Source organism: Triturus cristatus, chromosome 9 (assembly GCF_964204655.1).
Source record: "Triturus cristatus chromosome 9, aTriCri1.1, whole genome shotgun sequence".
NCBI lineage: Eukaryota > Metazoa > Chordata > Amphibia > Caudata > Salamandridae > Triturus > Triturus cristatus.
This window is the reverse complement of record NC_140592.1, coordinates 387,021,461-387,047,972: the sequence shown is the minus strand read 5'-3', so window position 1 is coordinate 387,047,972 and position 26,512 is coordinate 387,021,461.

Below are 26,512 nucleotides of genomic sequence, written 5' to 3'. Positions count from 1 at the left end.
GAACAACAATAAGTGTGTTTAAGTCACTTTAATGCCTGAAATTGGTCGAAATAGAAGCTTCTGAATAGGAGAAAAAGTCTGTAATAATGGCAATTTTGGTCACATTGAGCCTTTAAAAAGAAGTTATTCAACATGAGGCACATTCCAAATGACATTTTGAATCAATTTTTCTACAGTCCAAAAAATCAATTTTTCTGATGAAAAACGATGACCCGAGACCTTTCGAAATTTCTCCAGATCGTCAGAAATGGAAATTTTTTATTGTTTAATTTTTTGACTGTAAATGACTATTCCATGTAAATTATCACTTTTGGAACAAAAGTAAGTGTGCTTAGAGTCACTTTAATGCCTGAAATTGGTCGAAATAGAAGCTTCTGAATAGGAGAAAAAGTCTGTAATAATGGCAATTTTGGTCACATTGAGGCTTTAAAAATTAGTTATTCAACATGAGGCACAATCCAAATGATATTTTGAGTCAATTTTTCTACAGTCCAAAAAATCAATTTTCTGATGAAAAACGATGACCCGTGACCTGTCGAAATTTCTCCAGATGGTCAGAAATGGAAATTTTTAAATGTTTAATTTTTTGACTGAAAATGACTATTCCATGTAAATAATCACTTTTGGAACAACAATAAGTGTGTTTAAGTCACTTTAATGCCTGAAATTGGTCGAAATAGAAGCTTCTGAATAGGAGAAAAAGTCTGTAATAATGGCAATTTTGGTCACATTGAGGCTTTAAAAAGAAGTTATTCAACATGAGGCACATTCCAAATGACATTTTGAATACATTTTTCTACAGTCCAAAAAATCCATTTTCTGATGAAAAACGATGACCCGTGACCTGTCGAAATTTCTCCAGATGGTCAGAAATGTAAATTTTTTAATGTTTAATTTTTTGACTGCAAATAACTATTCCATGTAAATTATCACTTTTGGAACAAAAATAAGTGTGCTTAGAGTCACTTTAATGCCTGAAATTGGTCGAAATAGAAGCTTCTGAATAGGAGAAAAAGTCTGTAATAATGGCAATTTTGGTCACATTGAGGCTTTAAAAATTAGTTATTCAACATGAGGCACAATCCAAATGATATTTTGAGTCAATTTTTCTACAGTCCAAAAAATCAATTTTCTGATGAAAAACGATGACCCGTGACCTGTCGAAATTTCTCCAGATCGTAAGAAATGTAAATTTTTTAATGTTTAATTTTTTGACTGCAAATAACTATTCCATGTAAATTATCACTTTTGGAACAAAAATAAGTGTGTTTAAGTCACTTTAATGCCTGAAATTGGTCGAAATAGAAGCTTCTGAATAGGAGAAAAAGTCTGTAATAATGGCAATTTTGGTCACATTGAGGCTTTAAAAAGTAGTTATTCAACATGAGGCACATTCCAAATGACATTTTGAATAAATTTTTCTACAGTCCAAAAAATCAATTTTCTGATGAAAAACGATGACCCGTGACCTGTCGAAATTTCTCCAGATGGTCAGAAATGTAAATTTTTTAATGTTTAATTTTTTGACTGCAAATAACTATTCCATGTAAATTATCACTTTTGGAACAAAAATAAGTGTGCTTAGAGTCACTTTAATGCCTGAAATTGGTCGAAATAGAAGCTTCTGAATAGGAGAAAAAGTCTGTAATAATGGCAATTTTGATCACATTGAGGCTTTAAAAATTAGTTATTCAACATGAGGCACAATCCAAATGATATTTTGAGTCAATTTTTCTACAGTCCAAAAAATCAATTTTCTGATGAAAAACGATGACCCGTGACCTGTCGAAATTTCTCCAGATGGTCAGAAATGGAAATTTTTAAATGTTTAATTTTTTGACTGAAAATGACTATTCCATGTAAATAATCACTTTTGGAACAAAATAAGTGTGTTTAAGTCACTTTAATGCCTGAAATTGGTCGAAATAGAAGCTTCTGAATAGGAGAAAAAGTCTATAATAATGGCAATTTTGGTCACATTGAGGCTTTAAAAAGAAGTTATTCAACATGAGGCACATTCCAAATGACATTTTGAATCAATTTTTCTACAGTCCAAAAAATCAATTTTCTGATGAAAACGATGACCCGTGACCTGTCGAAATTTCTCCAGATGATCAGAAATGGACATTTTTTAATGTTTAATTTTTTGACTGCAAATGACTATTCCGTGTAAATTATCACTTTTGGAACAAAAATAAGTGTGCTTAGAGTCACTTTAATGCCTGAATATGGTCGAAATAGAAGCTTCTGAATAGGAGAAAAAGTCTGTAATAATGGCAATTTTGGTCACATTGAGGCTTTAAAAATTAGTTATTAAACATGAGGCACATACCAAATGATATTTTGAGTAAATTTTTCTACAGTCCAAAAAATCAATTTTCTGATGAAAAACGACGACCCGTGACCTGTCGAAATTTCTCCAGATGGTCAGAAATGGAAATTTTTTAATGTTTAATTTTTTGACTGCAAATAACTATTCCATGTAAATTATCACTTTTGGAACAAAAATAAGTGTGCTTAGAGTCACTTTAATGCCTGAAATTGGTCGAAATAGAAGCTTCTGAATAGGAGAAAAGGTCTATAATAATGGCAATTTTGGTCACATTGAGGCTTTAAAAAGAAGTTATTCAACATGAGGCACATTCCATATGACATTTTGAATCAATTTTTCTACAGTCCAAAAAATCAATTTTCTGATGAAAAAAGATGACCGTGAACTGTCGAAATTTCTCCAGATGGTCAGAAATGGAAATTTTTCAATGTTTAATTTTTTGACTGAAAATGACTATTCCATGTAAATAATCACTTTTGGAACAAACATAAGTGTGTTTAAGTCACTTTAATGCCTGAAATTGGTCAAAATAGAAGCTTCTGAATAGGAGAAAAAGTCTGTAATAATGGCAATTTTGGTCACATTGAGGCTTTAAAAAGTAGTTATTCAACATGAGGCACATTCCAAATGACATTTTGAATCAATTTTTCTACAGTCCAAAAAATCAATTTTCTGATGAAAAACGATGACCCGTGACCTGTCGAAATTTCTCCAGATTGTCAGAAATGGAAATTTTTTAATGTTTAATTTTTTGACTGCAAATGACTATTCCGTGTAAATTATCAATTTTGGAACAAAAAAAAGTGTGTTTAGAGTCACTTTAATGCCTGAAATTGGTCGAAATAGAAGCTTCTGAATAGGAGAAAAGGTCTATAATAATGGCAATTTTGGTCACATTGAGGCTTTAAAAATTAATTATTAAACATGAGGCACATTCCAAATGATATTTTGAGTAACTTTTTCTACAGTCCAAAACATCAATTTTCTGATGAAAAACGACGACCCGTGACCTGTCGAAATTTCTCCAGATGGTCAGAAATGGAAATTTTTTCAATGTTTAAGTTTTTTGACTGAAAATGACTATTCCATGTAAATAATCACTTTTGGAACAAAAATAAGTGTGTTTAAGTCACTTTAATGACTGAAATTGGTCGAAATAGAAGCTTCTGAATAGGAGAAAAAGTCTGTAATAATGGCAATTTTGGTCACATTGAGGCTTTAAAAAGTAGTTATTCAACATGAGGCACATTCCAAATGACATTTTGAATACATTTTTCTACAGTCCAAAAAATCCATTTTCTGATGAAAAACGATGACCCGTGACCTATCGAAATTTCTCCAGATGGTCAGAAATGTAAATTTTTTAATGTTTAATTTTTTGACTGCAAATAACTATTCCATGTAAATTATCACTTTTGGAACAAAAATAAGTGTGCTTAGAGTCACTTTAATGCCTGAAATTGGTCGAAATAGAAGCTTCTGAATAGGAGAAAAAGTCTATAATAATGGCAATTTTGGTCACATTGAGGCTTTAAAAAGAAGTTATTCAACATGAGGCACATTCCAAATGACATTTTGAATCAATTTTTCTACAGTCCAAAAAATCAATTTTCTGATGAAAAACGATGACCCGTGACCTGTCGAAATTTCTCCAGATCGTCAGAAATAGACATTTTTTAATGTTTAATTTTTTGACTGTAAATGACTATTCCATGTAAATTATCACTTTTGGAACAAAAGTAAGTGTGCTTAGAGTCACTTTAATGCCTGAAATTGGTCGAAATAGAAGCTTCTGAATAGGAGAAAAAGTCTGTAATAATGGCAATTTTGGTCACATTGAGGCTTTAAAAAGTAGTTATTCAACATGAGGACATTCCAAATGACATTTTGAATCAATTTTTCTACAGTCCAAAAAATCCATTTTCTGATGAAAAACGATGACCCGTGACCTGTCGAAATTTCTCCAGATGGTCAGAAATGTAAATTTTTTAATGTTTAATTTTTTGACTGCAAATAACTATTCCATGTAAATTATCACTTTTGGAACAAAAATAAGTGTGCTTAGAGTCACTTTAATGCCTGAAATTGGTCAAAATAGAAGCTTCTGAATAGGAGAAAAAGTCTATAATAATGGCAATTTTGGTCACATTAAGGCTTTAAAAAGAAGTTATTCAACATGAGGCACATTCCAAATGACATTTTGAATCAATTTTTTTACAGTCCAAAAAATCAATTTTCTGATGAAAAACGATGACCCGTGACCTGTCGAAATTTCTCCAGATCGTCAGAAATGGAAATTTTTTAATGTTTAATTTTTTGACTGTAAATGACTATTCCATGTAAATTATCACTTTTGGAACAAAAGTAAGTGTGCTTAGAGTCACTTTAATGCCTGAAATTGGTTGAAATAGAAGCTTCTGAATAGGAGAAAAAGTCTGTAATAATGGCAATTTTGGTCACATTGAGGCTTTAAAAATTAGTTATTCAACATGAGGCACAATCCAAATGATATTTTGAGACAATTTTTCTACAGTCCAAAAAATCAATTTTCTGATGAAAAACGATGACCCGTGACCTGTCGAAATTTCTCCAGATGGTCAGAAATGGAAATTTTTAAATGTTTAATTTTTTGACTGAAAATGACTATTCCATGTAAATAATCACTTTTGGAACAAAAATAAGTGTGTTTAAGTCACTTTAATGCCTGAAATTGGTCGAAATAGAAGCTTCTGAATAGGAGAAAAAGTCTGTAATAATGGCAATTTTGGTCACATTGAGGCTTTAAAAAGAAGTTATTCAACATGAGGCACATTCCAAATGACATTTTGAATCAATTTTTCTACAGTCCAAAAAATCAATTTTCTGATGAAAAACGACGACCCGTGACCTGTCGAAATTTCTCCAGATGGTCAGAAATGGAAATTTTTTCAATGTTTAAGTTTTTTGACTGAAAATGACTATTCCATGTAAATAATCACTTTTGGAACAAAAATACGTGTTTAAGTCACTTTAATGACTGAAATTGGTCGAAATAGAAGCTTCTGAATAGGAGAAAAAGTCTGTAATAATTGCAATTTTGGTCACATTGAGGCTTTAAAAAGTAGTTATTCAACATGAGGCACATTCCAAATGACATTTTGAATCAATTTTTCTACAGTCCAAAAAATCAATTTTCTGATGAAAAACGATGACCCGTGACCTGTCGAAATTTCTCCAGATTGTCAGAAATGGAAATTTTTTAATGTTTAATTTTTTGACTGCAAATGACTATTCCGTGTAAATTATCAATTTTGGAACAAAAAAAGTGTGTTTAGAGTCACTTTAATGCCTGAAATTGGTCGAAATAGAAGCTTCTGAATAGGAGAAAAGGTCTATAATAATGGCAATTTTGGTCACATTGAGGCTTTAAAAAGAAGTTATTCAACATGAGGCACATTCCATATGACATTTTGAATCAATTTTTCTACAGTCCAAAAAATCAATTTTCTGATGAAAAAAGATGACCGTGACCTGTCGAAATTTCTCCAGATGGTCAGAAATGGAAATCTTTCAATGTTTAATTTTTTGACTGAAAATGACTATTCCATGTAAATAATCACTTTTGGAACAAAAATAAGTGTGTTTAAGTCACTTTAATGCCTGAAATTGGTCAAAATAGAAGCTTCTGAATAGGAGAAAAAGTCTGTAATAATGGCAATTTTGGTCACATTGAGGCTTTAAAAAGTAGTTATTCAACATGAGGCACATTCCAAATGACATTTTGAATCAATTTTTATACAGTCCAAAAAATCCATTTTCTGATGAAAAACGATGACCCGTGACCTGTCGAAATTTCTCCAGATGGTCAGAAATGTAAATTTTTTAATGTTTAATTTTTGGACTGCAAATAACTATTCCATGTAAATTATCACTTTTGGAACAAAAATAAGTGTGCTTAGAGTCACTTTAATGCCTGAAATTGGTCGAAATAGAAGCTTCTGAATAGGAGAAAAAGTCTATAATAATGGCAATTTTGGTCACATTGAGGCTCTAAAAAGAAGTTATTCAACATGAGGCACATTCCAAATGACATTTTGAATCAATTTTTCTACAGTCCAAAAAATCAATTTTCTGATGAAAAACGATGACCCGTGACCTGTCGAAATTTCTCCAGATCGTCAGAAATGGAAATTTTTTAATGTTTAATTTTTTGACTGTAAATGACTATTCCATGTAAATTATCACTTTTGGAACAAAAGTAAGTGTGCTTAGAGTCACTTTAATGCCTGAAATTGGTCGAAATAGAAGCTTCTGAATAGGAGAAAAAGTCTGTAATAATGGCAATTTTGGTCACATTGAAGCTTTAAAAATTAGTTATTCAACATGAGGCACAATCCAAATGATATTTTGAGTCAATTTTTCTACAGTCCAAAAAATCAATTTTCTGATGAAAAACGATGACCGTGACCAGTCGAAATTTCTCCAGATGGTCAGAAATGGAAATTTTTAAATGTTTAATTTTTTGACTGAAAATGACTATTCCATGTAAATAATCACTTTTGGAACAAAAATAAGTGTGTTTAAGTCACTTTAATGCCTGAAATTGGTCGAAATAGAAGCTTCTGAATAGGAGAAAAAGTCTGTAATAATGGCAATTTTGGTCACATTGAGGCTTTAAAAAGAAGTTATTCAACATGAGGCACATTCCAAATGACATTTTGAATCAATTTTTCTACAGTCCAAAAAATCAATTTTCTGATGAAAAACGACGACCCGTGACCTGTCGAAATTTCTCCAGATGGTCAGAAATGGAAATTTTTTCAATGTTTAAGTTTTTTGACTGAAAATGACTATTCCATGTAAATAATCACTTTTGGAACAAAAATACGTGTTTAAGTCACTTTAATGACTGAAATTGGTCGAAATAGAAGCTTCTGAATAGGAGAAAAAGTCTGTAATAATTGCAATTTTGGTCACATTGAGGCTTTAAAAAGTAGTTATTCAACATGAGGCACATTCCAAATGACATTTTGAATCAATTTTTCTACAGTCCAAAAAATCAATTTTCTGATGAAAAACGATGACCCGTGACCTGTCGAAATTTCTCCAGATTGTCAGAAATGGAAATTTTTTAATGTTTAATTTTTTGACTGCAAATGACTATTCCGTGTAAATTATCACTTTTGGAACAAAAATAAGTGTGCTTAGAGTCACTTTAATGCCTGAAATTGGTCGAAATAGAAGCTTCTGAATAGGAGAAAAGGTCTATAATAATGGCAATTTTGGTCACATTGAGGCTTTAAAAAGAAGTTATTCAACATGAGGCACATTCCATATGACATTTTGAATCAATTTTTCTACAGTCCAAAAAATCAATTTTCTGATGAAAAAAGATGACCGTGACCTGTCGAAATTTCTCCAGATGGTCAGAAATGGAAATCTTTCAATGTTTAATTTTTTGACTGAAAATGACTATTCCATGTAAATAATCACTTTTGGAACAAAAATAAGTGTGTTTAAGTCACTTTAATGCCTGAAATTGGTCAAAATAGAAGCTTCTGAATAGGAGAAAAAGTCTGTAATAATGGCAATTTTGGTCACATTGAGGCTTTAAAAAGTAGTTATTCAACATGAGGCACATTCCAAATGACATTTTGAATCAATTTTTATACAGTCCAAAAAATCCATTTTCTGATGAAAAACGATGACCCGTGACCTGTCGAAATTTCTCCAGATGGTCAGAAATGTAAATTTTTTAATGTTTAATTTTTGGACTGCAAATAACTATTCCATGTAAATTATCACTTTTGGAACAAAAATAAGTGTGCTTAGAGTCACTTTAATGCCTGAAATTGGTCGAAATAGAAGCTTCTGAATAGGAGAAAAAGTCTATAATAATGGCAATTTTGGTCACATTGAGGCTCTAAAAAGAAGTTATTCAACATGAGGCACATTCCAAATGACATTTTGAATCAATTTTTCTACAGTCCAAAAAATCAATTTTCTGATGAAAAACGATGACCCGTGACCTGTCGAAATTTCTCCAGATCGTCAGAAATGGAAATTTTTTAATGTTTAATTTTTTGACTGTAAATGACTATTCCATGTAAATTATCACTTTTGGAACAAAAGTAAGTGTGCTTAGAGTCACTTTAATGCCTGAAATTGGTCGAAATAGAAGCTTCTGAATAGGAGAAAAAGTCTGTAATAATGGCAATTTTGGTCACATTGAAGCTTTAAAAATTAGTTATTCAACATGAGGCACAATCCAAATGATATTTTGAGTCAATTTTTCTACAGTCCAAAAAATCAATTTTCTGATGAAAAACGATGACCCGTGACCTGTCGAAATTTCTCCAGATGGTCAGAAATGGAAATTTTTAAATGTTTAATTTTTTGACTGAAAATGACTATTCCATGTAAATAATCACTTTTGGAACAAAAATAAGTGTGTTTAAGTCACTTTAATACCTGAAATTGGTCGAAATAGAAGCTTCTGAATAGGAGAAAAAGTCTGTAATAATGGCAATTTCGGTCACATTGAGGCTTTAAAAAGAAGTTATTCAACATGAGGCACATTCCAAATGACATTTTGAATCAATTTTTCTACAGTCCAAAAAATCAATTTTCTGATGAAAAATGATGACCCGTGACCTGTCGAAATTTCTCCAGATGGTCAGAAATGGACATTTTTTAATGTTTCATTTTTTGACTGCAAATGACTATTCCGTGTAAATTATCACTTTTGGAACAAAAAAAGTGTGCTTAGAGTCACTTTAATGCCTGAATATGGTTGAAATAGAAGCTTCTGAATAGGAGAAAAAGTCTGTAATAATGGCAATTTTGGTCACATTGAGGCTTTAAAAATTAGTTATTAAACATGAGGCACATTCCAAATGATATTTTGAGTAAATTTTTCTACAGTCCAAAAAATCAATTTTCTGATGAAAAACGACGACCCGTGACCTGTCGAAATTTCTCCAGATGGTCAGAAATGGAAATTTTTTCAATGTTTAAGTTTTTTGACTGAAAATGACTATTCCATGTAAATAATCACTTTTGGAACAAAAATAAGTGTGTTTAAGTCACTTTAATGCCTGAAATTGGTCGAAATAGAAGCTTCTGAATAGGAGAAAAAGTCTGTAATAATGGCAATTTTGGTCACATTGAGGCTTTAAAAAGTAGTTATTCAACATGAGGCACATTCCAAATGACATTTTGAATAAATTTTTCTACAGTCCAAAAAATCAATTTTCTGATGAAAAAAGATGACCGTGACCTGTCGAAATTTCTCCAGATGGTCAGAAATGGAAATTTTTCAATGTTTAATTTTTTGACTGCAAATGACTATTCCGTGTAAATTATCAATTTTGGAACAAAAAAAAGTGTGTTTAGAGTCACTTTAATGCCTGAAATTGGTCGAAATAGAAGCTTCTGAATAGGAGAAAAGGTCTATAATAATGGCAATTTTGGTCACATTGAGGCTTTAAAAAGAAGTTATTCAACATGAGGCACATTCCATATGACATTTTGAATAAATTTTTCTACAGTCCAAAAAATCAATTTTCTGATGAAAAAAGATGACCGTGACCTGTCGAAATTTCTCCAGATGGTCAGAAATGGAAATTTTTCAATGTTTAAGTTTTTTGACTGAAAATGACTATTCCATGTAAATAATCACTTTTGGAACAAAAATAAGTGTGTTTAAGTCACTTTAATGCCTTAAATTGGTCAAAATAGAAGCTTCTGAATAGGAGAAAAAATCTGTAATAATGGCAATTTTGGTCACATTGAGGCTTTAAAAAGTAGTTATTCAACATGAGGCACGTTCCAAATGACATTTTGAATCAATTTTTATACAGTCCAAAAAATCCATTTTCTGATGAAAAACGATGACCCGTGACCTGTCGAAATTTCTCCAGATGGTCAGAAATGTAAATTTTTTAATGTTTAATTTTTTGACTGCAAATAACTATTCCATGTAAATTATCACTTTTGGAACAAAAATAAGTGTGCTTAGAGTCACTTTAATGCCTGAAATTGGTCGAAATAGAAGCTTCTGAATAGGAGAAAAAGTCTGTAATAATGGCAATTTTGGTCACATTGAGGCTTTAAAAATTAGTTATTCAACATGAGGCACAATCCAAATGATATTTTGAGTCAATTTTTCTACAGTCCAAAAAATCAATTTTCTGATGAAAAACGATGACCCGTGACCTGTCGAAATTTCTCCAGATGGTCAGAAATGGAAATTTTTAAATGTTTAATTTTTTGACTGAAAATGACTATTCCATGTAAATAATCACTTTTGGAACAAAAATAAGTGTGTTTAAGTCACTTTAATACCTGAAATTGGTCGAAATAGAAGCTTCTGAATAGGAGAAAAAGTCTGTAATAATGGCAATTTCGGTCACATTGAGGCTTTAAAAAGAAGTTATTCAACATGAGGCACATTCCAAATGACATTTTGAATCAATTTTTCTACAGTCCAAAAAATCAATTTTCTGATGAAAAATGATGACCCGTGACCTGTCGAAATTTCTCCAGATGGTCAGAAATGGACATTTTTTAATGTTTCATTTTTTGACTGCAAATGACTATTCCGTGTAAATTATCACTTTTGGAACAAAAAAAGTGTGCTTAGAGTCACTTTAATGCCTGAATATGGTCGAAATAGAAGCTTCTGAATAGGAGAAAAAGTCTGTAATAATGGCAATTTTGGTCACATTGAGGCTTTAAAAATTAGTTATTAAACATGAGGCACATTCCAAATGATATTTTGAGTAAATTTTTCTACAGTCCAAAAAATCAATTTTCTGATGAAAAACGACGACCCGTGACCTGTCGAAATTTCTCCAGATGGTCAGAAATGGAAATTTTTTCAATGTTTAAGTTTTTTGACTGAAAATGACTATTCCATGTAAATAATCACTTTTGGAACAAAAATAAGTGTGTTTAAGTCACTTTAATGCCTGAAATTGGTCGAAATAGAAGCTTCTGAATAGGAGAAAAAGTCTGTAATAATGGCAATTTTGGTCACATTGAGGCTTTAAAAAGTAGTTATTCAACATGAGGCACATTCCAAATGACATTTTGAATAAATTTCTCTACAGTCCAAAAAATCAATTTTCTGATGAAAAAAGATGACCGTGACCTGTCAAAATTTCTCCAGATGGTCAGAAATGGAAATTTTTCAATGTTTAATTTTTTGACTGCAAATGACTATTCCGTGTAAATTATCAATTTTGGAACAAAAAAAAGTGTGTTTAGAGTCACTTTAATGCCTGAAATTGGTCGAAATAGAAGCTTCTGAATAGGAGAAAAGGTCTATAATAATGGCAATTTTGGTCACATTGAGGCTTTAAAAAGAAGTTATTCAACATGAGGCACATTCCATATGACATTTTGAATACATTTTTCTACAGTCCAAAAAATCAATTTTCTGATGAAAAAAGATGACCGTGACCTGTCGAAATTTCTCCAGATGGTCAGAAATGGAAATTTTTCAATGTTTAAGTTTTTTGACTGAAAATGACTATTCCATGTAAATAATCACTTTTGGAACAAAAATAAGTGTGTTTAAGTCACTTTAATGCCTTAAATTGGTCAAAATAGAAGCTTCTGAATAGGAGAAAAAATCTGTAATAATGGCAATTTTGGTCACATTGAGGCTTTAAAAAGTAGTTATTCAACATGAGGCACGTTCCAAATGACATTTTGAATCAATTTTTATACAGTCCAAAAAATCCATTTTCTGATGAAAAACGATGACCCGTGACCTGTCGAAATTTCTCCAGATGGTCAGAAATGTAAATTTTTTAATGTTTAATTTTTTGACTGCAAATAACTATTCCATGTAAATTATCACTTTTGGAACAAAAATAAGTGTGCTTAGAGTCACTTTAATGCCTGAAATTGGTCGAAATAGAAGCTTCTGAATAGGAGAAAAAGTCTGTAATAATGGCAATTTTGGTCACATTGAGGCTTTAAAAATTAGTTATTCAACATGAGGCACAATCCAAATGATATTTTGAGTCAATTTTTCTACAGTCCAAAAAATCAATTTTCTGATGAAAAATGATGACCCGTGACCTGTCGAAATTTCTCCAGATGGTCAGAAATGGAAATTTTTAAATGTTTAATTTTTTGACTGAAAATGACTATTCCATGTAAATAATCACTTTTGGAACAAAAATAAGTGTGTTTAAGTCACTTTAATACCTGAAATTGGTCGAAATAGAAGCTTCTGAATAGGAGAAAAAGTCTGTAATAATGGCAATTTCGGTCACATTGAGGCTTTAAAAAGAAGTTATTCAACATGAGGCACATTCCAAATGACATTTTGAATCAATTTTTCTACAGTCCAAAAAATCAATTTTCTGATGAAAAATGATGACCCGTGACCTGTCGAAATTTCTCCAGATGGTCAGAAATGGACATTTTTTAATGTTTCATTTTTTGACTGCAAATGACTATTCCGTGTAAATTATCACTTTTGGAACAAAAAAAGTGTGCTTAGAGTCACTTTAATGCCTGAATATGGTCGAAATAGAAGCTTCTGAATAGGAGAAAAAGTCTGTAATAATGGCAATTTTGGTCACATTGAGGCTTTAAAAATTAGTTATTAAACATGAGGCACATTCCAAATGATATTTTGAGTAAATTTTTCTACAGTCCAAAAAATCAATTTTCTGATGAAAAACGACGACCCGTGACCTGTCGAAATTTCTCCAGATGGTCAGAAATGGAAATTTTTTCAATGTTTAAGTTTTTTGACTGAAAATGACTATTCCATGTAAATAATCACTTTTGGAACAAAAATAAGTGTGTTTAAGTCACTTTAATGCCTGAAATTGGTCGAAATAGAAGCTTCTGAATAGGAGAAAAAGTCTGTAATAATGGCAATTTTGGTCACATTGAGGCTTTAAAAAGTAGTTATTCAACATGAGGCACATTCCAAATGACATTTTGAATAAATTTTTCTACAGTCCAAAAAATCAATTTTCTGATGAAAAAAGATGACCGTGACCTGTCGAAATTTCTCCAGATGGTCAGAAATGGAAATTTTTCAATGTTTAATTTTTTGACTGCAAATGACTATTCCGTGTAAATTATCAATTTTGGAACAAAAAAAAGTGTGTTTAGAGTCACTTTAATGCCTGAAATTGGTCGAAATAGAAGCTTCTGAATAGGAGAAAAGGTCTATAATAATGGCAATTTTGGTCACATTGAGGCTTTAAAAAGAAGTTATTCAACATGAGGCACATTCCATATGACATTTTGAATAAATTTTTCTACAGTCCAAAAAATCAATTTTCTGATGAAAAAAGATGACCGTGACCTGTCGAAATTTCTCCAGATGGTCAGAAATGGAAATTTTTCAATGTTTAAGTTTTTTGACTGAAAATGACTATTCCATGTAAATAATCACTTTTGGAACAAAAATAAGTGTGTTTAAGTCACTTTAATGCCTTAAATTGGTCAAAATAGAAGCTTCTGAATAGGAGAAAAAATCTGTAATAATGGCAATTTTGGTCACATTGAGGCTTTAAAAAGTAGTTATTCAACATGAGGCACGTTCCAAATGACATTTTGAATCAATTTTTATACAGTCCAAAAAATCCATTTTCTGATGAAAAACGATGACCCGTGACCTGTCGAAATTTCTCCAGATGGTCAGAAATGTAAATTTTTTAATGTTTAATTTTTTGACTGCAAATAACTATTCCATGTAAATTATCACTTTTGGAACAAAAATAAGTGTGCTTAGAGTCACTTTAATGCCTGAAATTGGTCGAAATAGAAGCTTCTGAATAGGAGAAAAAGTCTATAATAATGGCAATTTTGGTCACATTGAGGCTTTAAAAAGAAGTTATTCAACATGAGGCACATTCCAAATGACATTTTGAATCAATTTTTCTACAGTCCAAAAAATCAATTTTCTGATGAAAAACGATGACCCGTGACCTTTAGAAATTTCTCCAGATGGTCAGAAATGGACATTTTTTAATGTTTAATTTTTTGACTGCAAATGACTATTCCGTGTAAATTATCACTTTTGGAACAAAAATAAGTGTGTTTAAGTCACTTTAATGACTGAAATTGGTCGAAATAGAAGCTTCTGAATAGGAGAAAAAGTCTGTAATAATGGCAATTTTGGTCACATTGAGGCTTTAAAAAGTAGTTATTTAACATGAGGCACATTCCAAATGACATTTTGAATCAATTTTTCCAAAGTCCAAAAAATCAATTTTCTGATGAAATACGATGACCCGTGACCTGTCGAAATTTCTCCAGATTGTCAGAAATGGAAATTTGTTAATGTTTAATTTTTTGACTGTAAATGACTATTCCATGTAAATTATCACTTTTGGAACAAAAGTAAGTGTGCTTAGAGTCACTTTAATGCCTGAAATTGGTCGAAATAGAAGCTTCTGAATAGGAGAAAAAGTCTGTAATAATGGCAATTTTGGTCACATTGAGGCTTTAAAAATTAGTTATTCAACATGAGGCACAATCCAAATGATATTTTGAGTCAATTTTTCTACAGTCCAAAAAATCAATTTTCTGATGAAAAACGATGACCCGTGACCTGTCGAAATTTCTCCAGATGGTCAGAAATGGAAATTTTTAAATGTTTAATTTTTTGACTGAAAATGACTATTCCATGTAAATAATCACTTTTGGAACAACAATAAGTGTGTTTAAGTCACTTTAATGCCTGAAATTGGTCGAAATAGAAGCTTCTGAATAGGAGAAAAAGTCTGTAATAATGGCAATTTTGGTCACATTGAGGCTTTAAAAAGAAGTTATTCAACATGAGGCACATTCCAAATGACATTTTGAATACATTTTTCTACAGTCCAAAAAATCCATTTTCTGATGAAAAACGATGACCCGTGACCTGTCGAAATTTCTCCAGATGGTCAGAAATGTAAATTTTTTAATGTTTAATTTTTTGACTGCAAATAACTATTCCATGTAAATTATCACTTTTGGAACAAAAATAAGTGTGCTTAGAGTCACTTTAATGCCTGAAATTGGTCGAAATAGAAGCTTCTGAATAGGAGAAAAAGTTTATAATAATGGCAATTTTGGTCACATTGAGGCTTTAAAAAGAAGTTATTCAACATGAGGCACATTCCAAATGACATTTTGAATCAATTTTTCTACAGTCCAAAAAATCAATTTTCTGATGAAAAACGATGACCCGTGACCTGTCGAAATTTCTCCAGATCGTCAGAAATGGAAATTTTTTAATGTTTAATTTTTTGACTGTAAATTACTATTCCATGTAAATTATCACTTTTGGAACAAAAGTAAGTGTGCTTAGAGTCACTTTAATGCCTGAAATTGGTCGAAATAGAAGCTTCTGAATAGGAGAAAAAGTCTGTAATAATGGCAATTTTGGTCACATTGAGGCTTTAAAAATTAGTTATTCAACATGAGGCACAATCCAAATGATATTTTGAGTCAATTTTTCTACAGTCCAAAAAATCAATTTTCTGATGAAAAACGATGACCCGTGACCTGTCGAAATTTCTCCAGATGGTCAGAAATGGAAATTTTTAAATGTTTAATTTTTTGACCGAAAATGACTATTCCATGTATATAATCACTTTTGGAACAAAAATAAGTGTGTTTAAGTCACTTTAATGACTGAAATTGGTCAAAATAGAAGCTTCTGAATAGGAGAAAAAGTCTGTAATAATGGCAATTTTGGTCACATTGAGGCTTTAAAAAGTAGTTATTCAACATGAGGCACATTCCAAATGACATTTTGAATCAATTTTTCTACAGTCCAAAAAATCAATTTTCTGATGAAAAACGATGACCCGTGACCTGTCGAAATTTCTCCAGATTGTCAGAAATGGAAATTTTTTAATGTTTAATTTTTTGACTGCAAATGACTATTCCGTGTAAATTATCAATTTTGGAACAAAAAAAAGTGTGTTTAGAGTCACTTTAATGCCTGAAATTGGTCGAAATAGAAGCTTCTGAATAGGAGAAAAGGTCTATAATAATGGCAATTTTGGTCACATTGAGGCTTTAAAAAGAAGTTATTCAACATGAGGCACATTCCATATGACATTTTGAATCAATTTTTCTACAGTCCAAAAAGTCAATTTTCTGATGAAAAAAGATGACCGTGACCTGTCGAAATTTCTCCAGATGGTCAGAAATGGAAATCATTCAATGTTTAATTTTTTGACTGAAAATGACTATTCCATGTAAATAATCACTTTTGGAACAAAAATAAGTGTGTTTAAGTCACTTTAATGCCTGAAATTGGTCAAAATAGAAGCTTCTGAATAGGAGAAAAAGTCTGTAATAATGGCAATTTTGGTCACATTGAGGCTTTAAAAAGTAGTTATTCAACATGAGGCACATTCCAAATGACATTTTGAATCAATTTTTATACAGTCCAAAAAATCCATTTTCTGATGAAAAACGATGACCCGTGACCTGTCGAAATTTCTCCAGATGGTCAGAAATGTAAATTTTTTAATGTTTAATTTTTTGACTGCAAATAACTATTCCATGTAAATTATCACTTTTGGAACAAAAATAAGTGTGCTTAGAGTCACTTTAATGCCTGAAATTGGTCGAAATAGAAGCTTCTGAATAGGAGAAAAAGTCTATAATAATGGCAATTTTGGTCACATTGAGGCTCTAAAAAGAAGTTATTCAACATGAGGCACATTCCAAATGACATTTTGAATCAATTTTTCTACAGTCCAAAAAATCAATTTTCTGATGAAAAACGATGACCCGTGACCTGTCGAAATTTCTCCAGATCGTCAGAAATGGAAATTTTTTAAAGTTTAATTTTTTGACTGTAAATGACTATTCCATGTAAATTATCACTTTTGGAACAAAAGTAAGTGTGCTTAGAGTCACTTTAATGCCTGAAATTGGTCGAACTAGAAGCTTCTGAATAGGAGAAAAAGTCTGTAATAATGGCAATTTTGGTCACATTGAGGCTTTAAAAATTAGTTATTCAACATGAGGCACAATCCAAATGATATTTTGAGACAATTTTTCTACAGTCCAAAAAATCAATTTTCTGATGAAAAACGATGACCCGTGACCTGTCGAAATTTCTCCAGATGGTCAGAAATGGAAATTTTCAAATGTTTAATTGTTTGACTGAAAATGACTATTCCATGTAAATAATCACTTTTGGAACAAAAATAAGTGTGTTTAAGTCACTTTAATGCCTGAAATTGGTCGAAATAGAAGCTTCTGAATAGGAGAAAAAGTCTGTAATAATGGCAATTTTGGTCACATTGAGGCTTTAAAAAGAAGTTATTCAACATGAGGCACATTCCAAATGACATTTTGAATCAATTTTTCTACAGTCCAAAAAATCAATTTTCTGATGAAAAACGACGACCCGTGACCTGTCGAAATTTCTCCAGATGGTCAGAAATGGAAATTTTTTCAATGTTTAAGTTTTTTGACTGAAAATGACTATTCCATGTAAATAATCACTTTTGGAACAAAAATACGTGTTTAAGTCACTTTAATGACTGAAATTGGTCGAAATAGAAGCTTCTGAATAGGAGAAAAAGTCTGTAATAATGGCAATTTTGGTCACATTGAGGCTTTAAAAAGTAGTTATTCAACATGAGGCACATTCCAAATGACATTTTGAATCAATTTTTCTACAGTCCAAAAAATCAATTTTCTGATGAAAAACGATGACCCGTGACCTGTCGAAATTTCTCCAGATTGTCAGAAATGGAAATTTTTTAATGTTTAATTTTTTGACTGCAAATGACTATTCCGTGTAAATTATCAATTTTGGAACAAAAAAAAGTGTGTTTAGAGTCACTTTAATGCCTGAAATTGGTCGAAATAGAAGCTTCTGAATAGGAGAAAAGGTCTATAATAATGGCAATTTTGGTCACATTGAGGCTTTAAAAAGTAGTTATTCAACATGAGGCACATTCCAAATGACATTTTGAATCAATTTTTATACAGTCCAAAAAATCCATTTTCTGATGAAAAACGATGACCCGTGACCTGTCGAAATTTCTCCAGATGGTCAGAAATGTAAATTTTTTAATGTTTAATTTTTAGACTGCAAATAACTATTCCATGTAAATTATCACTTTTGGAACAAAAATAAGTGTGCTTAGAGTCACTTTAATGCCTGAAATTGGTCGAAATAGAAGCTTCTGAATAGGAGAAAAAGTCTATAATAATGGCAATTTTGGTCACATAGAGGCTTTAAAAGAAGTTATTCAACATGAGGCACATTCCAAATGACATTTTGAATCAATTTTTCTACAGTCCAAAAAATCAATTTTCTGATGAAAAACGATGACCCGTGACCTGTCGAAATTTCTCCAGATGGTCAGAAATGGAAATTTTTCAATGTTTAATTTTTTGACTGAAAATGACTATTCCATGTAAATAATCACTTTTGGAACAAAAATAAGTGTGTTTAAGTCACTTTAATGCCTGAAATTGGTCAAAATACAAGCTTCTGAATAGGAGAAAAAGTCTGTAATAATGGCAATTTTGGTCACATTGAGGCTTTAAAAAGTAGTTATTCAACATGAGGCACATTCCAAATGACATTTTGAGTAAATTTTTCTACAGTCCAAAAAATCCATTTTCTGATGAAAAACGACGACCCGTGACCTGTCGAAATTTCTCCAGATGGTCAGAAATGGAAATTTTTCAATGTTTAATTTTTTGACTGAAAATGACTATTCCATGTAAATAATCACTTTTGGAACAAAAATAAGTGTGTTAAAGTCACTTTAATGCCTGAAATTGGTCAATATAGAAGCTTCTGAATAGGAGAAAAAGTCTATAATAATGGCAATTTTGGTCACATTGAGGCTTTAAAAAGAAGTTATTCAACATGAGGCACATTCCAAATGACATTTTGAATCAATTTTTCTACAGTCCAAAAAATCAATTTTCTGATGAAAACGATGACCCGTGACCTGTCGAAATTTCTCCAGATCGTCAGAAATGGAAATTTTTTAATGTTTAATTTTTTGACTATAAATGACTATTCCATGTAAATTATCACTTTTGGAACAAAAGTAAGTGTGCTTAGAGTCACTTTAATGCCTGAAATTGGTCGAAATAGAAGCTTCTGAATAGGAGAAAAAGTCTGTAATAATGGCAATTTTGGTCACATTGAGGCTTTAAAAAGTAGTTATTCAACATGAGGCACGTTCCAAATGACATTTTGAATCAATTTTTATACAGTCCAAAAAATCCATTTTCTGATGAAAAACGATGACCCGTGACCTGTCGAAATTTCTCCAGATGGTCAGAAGTGTAAATTTTTTAATGTTTAATTTTTTGACTGCAAATAACTATTCCATGTAAATTATCACTTTTGGAACAAAAATAAGTGTGCTTAGAGTCACTTTAATGCCTGAAATTGGTCGAAATAGAAGCTTCTGAATAGGAGAAAAAGTCTATAATAATGGCAATTTTGGTCACATTGAGGCTTTAAAAAGAAGTTATTCAACATGAGGCACATTCCAAATGACATTTTGAATCAATTTTTCTACAGTCCAAAAAATCAATTTTCTGATGAAAAACGATGACCCGTGACCTTTCGAAATTTCTCCAGATCGTCAGAAATGGAAATTTTTTAATGTTTAATTTTTTGACTGTAAATGACTATTCCATGTAAATTATCACTTTTGGAACAAAAGTAAGTGTGCTTAGAGTCACTTTAATGCCTGAAATTGGTCGAAATAGAAGCTTCTGAATAGGTGAAAAAGTCTGTAATAATGGCAATTTTGGTCACATTGAGGCTTTAAAAATTAGTTATTCAACATGAGGCACAATCCAAATGATATTTTGAGTCAATTTTTCTACAGTCCAAAAAATCAATTTTCTGATGAAAAACGATGACCCGTGACCTGTCGAAATTTCTCCAGATGGTCAGAAATGGAAATTTTTAAATGTTTAATTTTTGACTGAAAATGACTATTCCATGTAAATAATCACTTTTGGAACAAAAATAAGTGTGTTTAAGTCACTTTAATGACTGAAATTGGTCGAACTAGAAGCTTCTGAATAGGAGAAAAAGTCTGTAATAATGGCAATTTTGGTCACATTAAGGCTTTAAAAAGTAGTTATTCAACATGAGGCACATTCCAAATGACATTTTGAATCAATTTTTCTACAGTCCAAAAAATCAATTTTCTGAGGAAAAACGATGACCCGTGACCTGTCGAAATTTCTCCAGATTGTCAGAAATGGAAATTTTTTAATGTTTAATTTTTTGACTGCAAATGACTATTCCGTGTAAATTATCAATTTTGGAACAAAAAAAAGTGTGTTTAGAGTCACTTTAATGCCTGAAATTGGTCGAAATAGAAGCTTCTGAATAGGAGAAAAGGTCTATAATAATGGCAATTTTGGTCACATTGAGGCTTTAAAAAGAAGTTATTCAACATGAGGCACATTCCATATGACATTTTGAATCAATTTTTCTACAGTCCAAAAAATCAATTTTCTGATGAAAAACGATGACCCGTGACCTTTCGAAATTTCTCCAGATCGTCAGAAATGGAAATTTTTTAATGTTTAATTTTTTGACTGTAAATGACTATTCCATGTAAATTATCACTTTTGGAACAAAAGTAAGTGTGCTTAGAGTCACTTTAATGCCTGAAATTGGTCGAAATAGAAGCTTCTGAATAGGAGAAAAAGTCTGTAATAATGGCAATTTTGGTCGCATTGAGGCTTTAAAAATTAGTTATTCAACATGAGGCACAATCCAAATGATATTTTGAGTCAATTTTTCTACAGTCCAAAAAATCAATTTTCTGATGAAAAACGATGACCCGTGACCTGTCGAAATTTCTCCAGATGGTCAGAAATGGAAATTTTTAAATGTTTAATTTTTTGACTGAAAATGACTATTCCATGTAAATAATCACTTTTGGAACAAAAATAAGTGTGTTTAAGTCACTTTAATGACTGAAATTGGTCGAAATAGAAGCTTCTGAATAGGAGAAAAAGTCTGTAATAATGGCAATTTTGGTCACATTGAGGCTTTAAAAAGTAGTTATTCAACATGAGGCACATTCCAAATGACATTTTGAATCAATTTTTCTACAGTCAAAAAATCAATTTTCTGATGAAAAACGATGACCCGTGACCTGTCGAAATTTCTCCAGATTGTCAGAAATGGAAATTTTTTAATGTTTAATTTTTTGACTGCAAATGACTATTCCGTGTAAATTATCAATTTTGGAACAAAAAAAAGTGTGTTTAGAGTCACTTTAATGCCTGAAATTGGTCGAAATAGAAGCTTCTGAATAGGAGAAAAGGTCTATAATAATGGCAATTTTGGTCACATTGAGGCTTTAAAAAGAAGTTATTCAACATGAGGCACATTCCATATGACATTTTGAATCAATTTTTCTACAGTCCAAAAAGTCAATTTTCTGATGAAAAAAGATGACCGTGACCTGTCGAAATTTCTCCAGATGGTCAGAAATGGAAATTTTTCAATGTTTAATTTTTTGACTGAAAATGACTATTCCATGTACATAATCACTTTTGGAACAAAAATAAGTGTGTTTAAGTCACTTTAATGCCTGAAATTGGTCGAAATAGAAGCTTCTGAATAGGAGAAAAAGTCTGTAATAATGGCAATTTTGGTCACATTGAGGCTTTAAAAAAAAGTTATTCAACATGAGGCACATTCCAAATGACATTTTGAATACATTTTTCTACAGTCCAAAAAATCCATTTTCTGATGAAAAACGATGACCCGTGAGTGACCTGTCGAAATTTCTCCAGATGGTCAGAAATGTAAATTTTTTAATGTTTAATTTTTTGACTGCAAATAACTATTCCATGTAAATTATCACTTTTGGAACAAAAATAAGTGTGCTTAGAGTCACTTTAATGCCTGAAAGTGGTCGAAATAGAAGCTTCTGAATAGGAGAAAAAGTTTATAATAATGGCAATTTTGGTCACATTGAGGCTTTAAAAAGAAGTTATTCAACATGAGGCACTTTCCAAATGACATTTTGAATCAATTTTTCTACAGTCCAAAAAATCAATTTTCTGATGAAAAACGATGACCCGTGACCTGTCGAAATTTCTCCAGATCGTCAGAAATGGAAATTTTTTAATGTTTAATTTTTTGACTGTAAATGACTATTCCATGTAAATTATCACTTTTGGAACAAAAGTAAGTGTGCTTAGAGTCACTTTAATGCCTGAAATTGGTCGAAATAGAAGCTTCTGAATAGGAGAAAAAGTCTGTAATAATGGCAATTTTGGTCACATTGAGGCTTTAAAAATTAGTTATTCAACATGAGGCACAATCCAAATGATATTTTGAGTCAATTTTTCTACAGTCCAAAAAATCAATTTTCTGATGAAAAACGATGACCCGTGACCTGTCGAAATTTCTCCAGATGGTCAGAAATGGAAATTTTTAAATGTTTAATTTTTTGACTGAAAATGACTATTCCATGTAAATAATCACTTTTGGAACAAAAATAAGTGTGTTTAAGTCACTTTAATGACTGAAATTGGTCAAAATAGAAGCTTCTGAATAGGAGAAAAAGTCTGTAATAATGGCAATTTTGGTCACATTGAGGCTTTAAAAAGTAGTTATTCAACATGAGGCACATTCCAAATGACATTTTGAATCAATTTTTATACAGTCCAAAAAATCCATTTTCTGATGAAAAACGATGACCCGTGACCTGTCGAAATTTCTCCAGATGGTCAGAAATGTAAATTTTTTAATGTTTAATTTTTTGACTGCAAATAACTATTCCATGAAAATTATCACTTTTGGAACAAAAATAAGTGTGCTTAGAGTCACTTTAATGCCTGAAATTGGTCGAAATAGAAGCTTCTGAATAGGAGAAAAAGTCTATAATAATGGCAATTTTGGTCACATTGAGGCTCTAAAAAGAAGTTATTCAACATGAGGCACATTCCAAATGACATTTTGAATCAATTTTTCTACAGTCCAAAAAATCAATTTTCTGATGAAAAACGATGACCCGTGACCTGTCGAAATTTCTCCAGATCGTCAGAAATGGAAATTTTTTAAAGTTTAATTTTTTGACTGTAAATGACTATTCCATGTAAATTATCACTTTTGGAACAAAAGTAAGTGTGCTTAGAGTCACTTTAATGCCTGAAATTGGTCGAACTAGAAGCTTCTGAATAGGAGAAAAAGTCTGTAATAATGGCAATTTTGGTCACATTGAGGCTTTAAAAATTAGTTATTCAACATGAGGCACAATCCAAATGATATTTTGAGACAATTTTTCTACAGTCCAAAAAATCAATTTTCTGATGAAAAACGATGACCCGTGACCTGTCGAAATTTCTCCAGATGGTCAGAAATGGAAATTTTCAAATGTTTAATTGTTTGACTGAAAATGACTATTCCATGTAAATAATCACTTTTGGAACAAAAATAAGTGTGTTTAAGTCACTTTAATGCCTGAAATTGGTCGAAATAGAAGCTTCTGAATAGGAGAAAAAGTCTGTAATAATGGCAATTTTGGTCACATTGAGGCTTTAAAAAGAAGTTATTCAACATGAGGCACATTCCAAATGACATTTTGAATCAATTTTTCTACAGTCCAAAAAATCAATTTTCTGATGAAAAACGACGACCCGTGACCTGTCGAAATTTCTCCAGATGGTCAGAAATGGAAATTTTTTCAATGTTTAAGTTTTTTGACTGAAAATGACTATTCCATGTAAATAATCACTTTTGGAACAAAAATACGTGTTTAAGTCACTTTAATGACTGAAATTGGTCGAAATAGAAGCTTCTGAATAGGAGAAAAAGTCTGTAATAATGGCAATTTTGGTCACATTGAGGCTTTAAAAAGTAGTTATTCAACATGAGGCACATTCCAAATGACATTTTGAATCAATTTTTCTACAGTCCAAAAAATCAATTTTCTGATGAAAAACGATGACCCGTGACCTGTCGAAATTTCTCCAGATTGTCAGAAATGGAAATTTTTTAATGTTTAATTTTTTGACTGCAAATGACTATTCCGTGTAAATTATCAATTTTGGAACAAAAAAAAGTGTGTTTAGAGTCACTTTAATGCCTGAAATTGGTCGAAATAGAAGCTTCTGAATAGGAGAAAAGGTCTATAATAATGGCAATTTTGGTCACATTGAGGCTTTAAAAAGTAGTTATTCAACATGAGGCACATTCCAAATGACATTTTGAATCAATTTTTATACAGTCCAAAAAATCCATTTTCTGATGAAAAACGATGACCCGTGACCTGTCGAAATTTCTCCAGATGGTCAGAAATGTAAATTTTTTAATGTTTAATTTTTAGACTGCAAATAACTATTCCATGTAAATTATCACTTTTGGAACAAAAATAAGTGTGCTTAGAGTCACTTTAATGCCTGAAATTGGTCGAAATAGAAGCTTCTGAATAGGAGAAAAAGTCTATAATAATGGCAATTTTGGTCACATTGAGGCTCTAAAAAGAAGTTATTCAACATGAGGCACATTCCAAATGACATTTTGAATCAATTTTTCTACAGTCCAAAAAATCCATTTTCTGATGAAAAACGATGACCCGTGACCTGTCGAAATTTCTCCAGATGGTCAGAAATGTAAATTTTTTAATGTTTAATTTTTTGACTGCAAATAACTATTCCATGTAAATTATCACTTTTGGAACAAAAATAAGTGTGCTTAGAGTCACTTTAATGCCTGAAATTGGTCGAAATAGAAGCTTCTGAATAGGAGAAAAAGTCTATAATAATGGCAATTTTGGTCACATAGAGGCTTTAAAAGAAGTTATTCAACATGAGGCACATTCCAAATGACATTTTGAATCAATTTTTCTACAGTCCAAAAAATCAATTTTCTGATGAAAAACGATGACCCGTGACCTGTCGAAATTTCTCCAGATCGTCAGAAATGGAAATTTTTTAATGTTTAATTTTTTGACTGTAAATGACTATTCCATGTAAATTATCACTTTTGGAACAAAAGTAAGTGTGCTTAGAGTCACTTTAATGCCTGAAATTGGTCGAAATAGAAGCTTCTGAATAGGAGAAAAAGTCTGTAATAATGGCAATTTTGGTCACATTGAGGCTTTAAAAATTAGTTATTCAACATGAGGCACAATCCAAATGATATTTTGAGTCAATTTTTCTACAGTCCAAAAAATCAATTTTCTGATGAAAAACGATGACCCGTGACCTGTCGAAATTTCTCCAGATGGTCAGAAATGGACATTTTTTAATGTTTAATTTTTTGACTGCAAATGACTATTCCGTGTAAATTATCACTTTTGGAACAAAAATAAGTGTGCTTAGAGTCACTTTAATGCCTGAATATGGTCGAAATAGAAGCTTCTGAATAGGAGAAAAGGTCTATAATAATGGCAATTTTGGTCACATTGAGGCTTTAAAAAGAAGTTATTCAACATGAGGCACATTCCATATGACATTTTGAATCAATTTTTCTACAGTCCAAAAAGTCAATTTTCTGATGAAAAAAGATGACCGTGACCTGTCGAAATTTCTCCAGATGGTCAGAAATGGAAATTTTTCAATGTTTAATTTTTTGACTGAAAATGACTATTCCATGTAAATAATCACTTTTGGAACAAAAATAAGTGTGTTTAAGTCACTTTAATGCCTGAAATTGGTCAAAATAGAAGCTTCTGAATAGGAGAAAAAGTCTGTAATAATGGCAATTTTGGTCACATAGAGGCTTTAAAAGAAGTTATTCAACATGAGGCACATTCCAAATGACATTTTGAATCAATTTTTCTACAGTCCAAAAAATCAATTTTCTGATGAAAAACGATGACCCGTGACCTGTCGAAATTTCTCCAGATCGTCAGAAATGGAAATTTTTTAATGTTTAATTTTTTGACTGTAAATGACTATTCCATGTAAATTATCACTTTTGGAACAAAAGTAAGTGTGCTTAGAGTCACTTTAATGCCTGAAATTGGTCGAAATAGAAGCTTCTGAATAGGAGAAAAAGTCTGTAATAATGGCAATTTTGGTCACATTGAGGCTTTAAAAATTAGTTATTCAACATGAGGCACAATCCAAATGATATTTTGAGTCAATTTTTCTACAGTCCAAAAAATCAATTTTCTGATGAAAAACGATGACCCGTGACCTGTCGAAATTTCTCCAGATGGTCAGAAATGGACATTTTTTAATGTT